The sequence below is a fragment of the Monodon monoceros genome, unplaced genomic scaffold (assembly GCF_005190385.1).
Source record: "Monodon monoceros isolate NGI ecotype Baffin Bay Population unplaced genomic scaffold, NGI_Narwhal_1 Super_Scaffold_9, whole genome shotgun sequence".
Classification (NCBI taxonomy): Eukaryota; Metazoa; Chordata; class Mammalia; order Artiodactyla; family Monodontidae; genus Monodon; species Monodon monoceros.
This window is the reverse complement of record NW_021703786.1, coordinates 49,457,110-49,463,343: the sequence shown is the minus strand read 5'-3', so window position 1 is coordinate 49,463,343 and position 6,234 is coordinate 49,457,110.

Genomic DNA, 6,234 nt, shown 5'->3' with positions numbered 1-6,234 from the left:
TTTACTAAAGATTCGATTTATCAATCACCTTTTGTATATAACAAGTTTTACCAAGCTTCCTTCTCCCATAGAACATAAAATGTTCCTTTGTGCTCTATGTCTAAGTTCAATTTTTCTAGATCAGTTTTTTTCCATACGTATATTTTGGCAAAAATACTTTACTCTCCCATCAAATTTTAGTTAGTTACAAAATTTACAATGTGCAACTGAGGCCACTGCGATTTCAGGTTTTGTATTGATTATTTCTATCAAGTCTCATTCTCTCTGACTCAATAGTTATATCTTTAGAGTCAGTTAGGTGTGATTTTTTTTTTTTTTTTTTGCGGTACGCGGGCCTGTCACTGTTGTGGCCTCTCCCGTTGCGGAGCACAGGCTCCGGATGCGCAGGCTCAGCGGCCATGGCTCACGGGCCCAGCCGCTCCGCGGCACGCGGGATCTTCCCGGACCGGGGCACGAACCCGTGTCCCCTGCATCGGCAGGCGGACTCTCAACCACTGCACCACCAGGGAAGCCCAGGTGTGACTTTTTTTAATCTGTAACTATAGCATATTGCTGTGTGGCTTTAGCCACTTTCAGTTTTATTTTGATTATTTCTAACAGTCTGCAGACTCATTTTTCCCATTTATAAAATGGGGATAATCATAATAATAGTGTCCCTCTCATGGGATTATTGTGAGGATTAAGTGGGCTAATGCAGATAAGTACTTAGCAGGGTGCCTAGTGAAATTCCTAACATAAAAGGCCCTTTCTGATCTGCCCTTCCCTCCCCACAACCCCTCTAGACTCATGTGCTTTCAGGTCCTCTCTGTTCCGGTGGGCTTTGTGTTGTTTTATTCCTGCATGTCTTCACACAGACTGGCCTTTCCACCTAGAATTTTCTCCCTTCCCTTCCCTTCCTCCATCCCTGCCCCTCCCCCACAAGACCTCGTGTTAGCAAATTCCTATTTTTTTCTTCCAAATGCAACTCGACTCTCATTTCATCTATAAAGCCTTTCTTGGCTTGCCCCTTTGACCCTCTCTGCTTCCATCCAAACTTGGGGACATTACCAGTGTCTTTTTCAGCACCTGTAACCTACTAAATGCCTGATAAAGTTCAGGTGAGTAAATGAGTGTGTTCAACCGTTCCTTCTCTACTGAAATGTCTTCATATTCCACCAATGTCTCTGCCTCCTCTTTGCCTTCTTGCCTTCTTTCCCAGTCACGTCCTGAGTGTCCCCATCACTCCCAGGTAGAATTTACTCCATGCCACACTCTTCAGACTGTCACTATATGCCAAATGATGGCGGATGCAAAATTACACCCTTTTAAGCCAGCAACCCTATGGGGAAAAAAGGGAAATTCGGGCTTCCCTGGTGGCGCAGTGGTTGAGAGTCCCCCTGCCGATGCAGGGGACACGGGTTCGTGCCCCGGTCCGGGAAGATCCCGCATGCCGCGGAGCGGCTGGGCCTGTGAGCCATGGTCGCTGAGCCTGCGCATCCGGAGCCTGTGCTCCGCAACAGGAGAGGCCACAACAGTGAGAGGCCCGCGTACCGCAAAAAAAAAAAAAAAAAAAAAAAAAAAAGGAAATTCAATAATCCCGTTGTGTGAAAGCTTTGGGTGGTTTCCCCTCACCCTTGATAGGAAATCTCAAAGCCTCCCCACAGGTGGACGAGTCCTATGTGCTCTAGCCTCTGCCTACCTCTGCAGCCCTTTTTCCCAGCAATTTGGCCACAAAGACTTCTCCATCCTCAAATGCACCAAGCTCCCTACTACAACATGGTCTTTGCCCATCTTGTTCCCTCTTATTGAAACCCTATCCCACCATCACACTCCCTTTACCTGGATTCCACTTATTCTTAAATGTGACTCAGGCCAGGCTAAACCACTTTGTTATGTGAGCTCATTGACACTACTGGACTAGTGCATACCAGTACACCTCAGAGAACCTGGATCCTCGGCCCAGGAAAAAGCACTGTGGCCTTTACCTGTCATTCCATCTCTCTCCAAGTCTCAATTTCCCCACCTATTGAATGGAGATAGAATACTCATCAAACCGTCTACAGGGACTTCCCTGGTGGCACAGTGGTTAAGAATCCGCCTGCCACTGCAGGGGACACGGGTTCAAGCCCTGGTCTGGGAAGATCCCACATGCCACAGAGCAACTAAGCCCGTGCACCACAACTACTTAGCCTGCGTGCCACAACTACCGAAACCCGTGTGCCTAGAGCCCATGCTCTGCAACAAGAGAAGCCACCACAGTGAGAAGCCCACACACCACAATGAAGAGTAGCCCCCGCTCGCCGCAACTAGTGAAAGCCTGCGCGCAGCAACGAAGACCCAATGCAGCTAAAAGTAATAAATAAAAAAATAAAAATTAAACAAGCCATCTAAAAAACAGTGGATTAAGATAACCAATATGAATGAAAGCACTTTGTAAATAGGGAATCATACAATCTCAAAGGCTGAAAAAATTGCAAAATATCTTTTGGAAGATAATTTTTCACAGTATCAAAAGTCATTAAACTGTTTATCCTCATTGACCTAGGCATCCCACTCCCAGAATATATACTACAACAGGGGCTTCCACCCTTTTTCTATCAGTCTACCCGGAATGTTTCCGTGGATGGCACATTCCTAGATTATAGACTGAAACCTGTTTGAGCTAGGATGTGGATTGTGTACAATTCCCATTTCCTTGCCACTCGAGAAGACATATCCCAGTGAAGGGTGTTATTCTGGGAATCGTTTGGATTAAGTAATTGACCAAATGCAGCACATCACTTATTAATAAATTGTTTGCAAGTTCTGCAACCCCTTCAAGGCACAGCAGCATCTTGGCATTCAAGTTGAGAACTGCCATTCTTTCAAAATAACTCAAAAGAATGAAAAAATGCACATACGTATATGTTGGGCAATAATGATAGTAATAATATCAGCTCTTTCCTGCCCATTCCCTTATTGCCTCCTTATAAATAAAGGTCCTGTGAGATAGACAGGAGGGATTTCTATGGATGGACCCCCTGCTTGGGGTCATATTACCTGAACCTATAAGGTTTTCAGGCTGTGATTCCTTGGGCATGTCACTTAAAATCTCTAGGTCTCCTTTTACTCAAATTACTTCCAGAGTTAGTGAGTGGTTAAAATGGGGTACTGGACGTGATATACTTTGAGATGTAAACGCTGCACAAAGGTGGCATGTCTTAGTGTGCTGAGCTGGGACCAATAATAATATTTTAGGTCCGAAAAGTGGCCTGCCCTTTATCCACTCATGTTAAGCAACACCCTACGATTTCTAGTCAGTCTTCATAGTGGCACACCTAAGACAAGGATAAAACATGATCATAACAAGGCAAAATAAATATTTATTAGAAATCATAAAAGCATTTCTTCAATGGCACTAAGATGTTCTTACTGCATTTATGACTTCTTTCTTGAACACAGAGTTTCACACACACACAACACTAAAAACAAGATGTAAAAGGAATTTGCAAGGATCAGGCACATTCAATGAGAACAAGGTGACAATTCTGTGTTTGGGACCAAGAGCACAGTAAAAACATATAAATCAATGCAGAGATCAAGTATGACTTACAGGCCCAGATGACGTCCCATCTACTGGGGCCCTACCCAGAGCAAAAGGACTTAGCTCGCCAGGCCTTGTGGAAGGAAAAGAAGGTCAATAACCCTGGGCTCCAGGGTAGGCAGGAGCCCTCTACAAGCATAATGACCTCACAGTACGGCCTTGAACTCCTTCTCCCACCCCGGCAAGGAGGAAAGTAAGCACCATTTTTATTCCAAACAGATATATCACATAATTTCTAAAATAATGGATTCTTCCTGAGGCAGAGTTTAGTTAAAGGAAAATTTCCAGCCAAAACTGTTATCTGAGTGTGGGAGATTCCACCCCTGGAAAATGCCTTCCCCTTAAATTACTGAAATGTGAATCATTTAAGATGTCCTGATACACCTGTGGATTCAGTGTGGCGTGGTGTGTGGTTTTGTACACACCTGTATGCACACACTTCAATTTTAAACCCATCATGGGGATCACGGGACAGTGCAGACTGCCAGCATGAATCCTCTGAGCAAAAAGCTCTCGTCCCCTCACATACGTCAACCACAATGGCAGACTCACATTTACCAAATAACTGTGCTAAAATGGAAATCGTGCAGGGGGATATCTGAGGTCCAGAATCAGAACACTCCAGCTTCGACGGCTCTGATACGACCTCCTGCATGACTTTGAACAAGTCCACTTTCCTTTTGGAGCTTTAGTCTCCAGGTGTAAAATAAGAGAACTGGTCCTTTTAAGCCAATGCTCTTTGACTCATTGCTTTCCTTGGTAAACCTACCTAGGCTGAGACCATCTAGGCTGAAAACCTTTGGGGGATTGCCACTGTCAGGGAGAAGATTCAGTATAGAAAATGGTCCTGCCAGCAAATTCCATCCAGATCCACAGACAGGTCTCCATACATGTAAGAAGGCAAAGATCCAGTTATTGACTTCTGTCTGTCTAACGTCCCAGCTTTCGTTCAAGTGGGAAATGGAGAACCATACGGCTTTATCCATTCATATCCAAATCAAAACATATCTGAATTCCCAGCTGCATGGTGTAGAGCATGGTGCCATCGATCCAAACGGCTGCCCTTCAAACCAGGACATCTGTTCAGGATGAATGCAAGCAGGTAATTCCAGACACAGGATGCTAATCTCCAGGCTAAAAGGACCTTCAAGTTCATTTGATTGTGATCTTTAACAATATCCTTAATAAATGCTCAACCAGCTTCTGCTTAAATATCCCCAATATCTGGAGCAGTTGCTGGACTGAACTGAACTAAAATTTTTTTCCTGAAATTTCCAACTTTTGGCACTAGCTCTGCCCATCTGGAACACATCTGCTCCCCCTGCCTCTGGGACAATCTCCCCACAGCTTCCCTTCTCTGGGGAACATGCCTAGCCCCTTCCTCCCCTGCTCACACTTGAGCTTGGCCTGACCACTACAGCTTAGAGCACTGGTTGGCTCCCTGGGTCATCCGAGAGCACAGGGGCTGCTGCAGATTTTACGGCTCTAAGGCTACATCCTCCACTCATGGCATCTCTCCCTGACCCAGCCCATCAGGGGCACGAGGGCCAAGTTTCTACCCACCCAGGTAAGCTGGTGCACAGAGCAGCCCAGAGCGGAGAAGAAGGCCGAGAGTGGACTGCTTGGCCTGTACTCCTTAGTTTGCCTCAAGTCAGATTAACTAGCCAATAGCCAAGTTATCTAAAAGCCGAATGGTTTTTGTGCCACTTAAAATTAAAATTTATGGTTAATAGCGTTATAATTCCACCTCAAAAATTCCCACATGAATCTATTACCAGATAACTGAGGCAGAGTGGATTTTATGGTTCTTTAGGCTCCAGTAACCTGGACCATTTCTACTATCTCCACTTCACCTCTGCCCCCAAAGTGACTCTGTGTGATTTCAGGGGGGAGAAAAATCAGAGGATGAGAATCTAAAAATAAGCCGCACATCTTGGCAAGCACTCCTTTCTCAAATGCCTTCTCCTCCACTTCAAACTTCACAGTTAACAAAAATATTTAATACCAGAGCATTTCAGGTATTTTGTTAAATTCCTCCAGTGAGAAATACTGACGTATAAGAGTAACCTCTGAGATTCAAGACCATGTAAATAGAGCAGCTGCTATTTCCGTTTCAGTCGAAGCCATGATCCCAACTTAGAGGCATGCACTGTTGCAGGGCTGGGACAAGGAAAACAGCCAAGATCTTTCACCCAGATGGTAGTCCCTGCCTGGTGTGTCTCTTGTGGAATTTTATGTGCATAAAGAAATGCTTTTTGTCCTTGCTCTGGCCACCCCGAGGCCAAGTATATAATACTTGCCTCCAGCCCCAAATCCTAAAATCTATTTCTCAGCTTTAAAATAACATGCTTCATTTGAAGTAATTTTCATTTAAAACTGAAAAAGCCTTTCTCTATGGAAAAGAAAAACCCTGTGTTAATTATGCTACTAGAAACGTCTCAGTTGGAGACAGTTTGAGCCTTGAGTACAAGGGCCACTCATTCCAAGTGTGTTTTCCTTCTCCCTGAAGGCTCCAGAAGCTCATTCTCCTCCAGTCCCAGGATACCCGGCTTAGCTCAGTCCCCTGCACATTCTGGGATGCATCAAGCGTCCCTTAAATTCAGGAGACCCAGTTACAATAAGGGAGATGGTAGAATGCACAGGCTGGGGCTGGGGACCTTGGCAGAAGACTC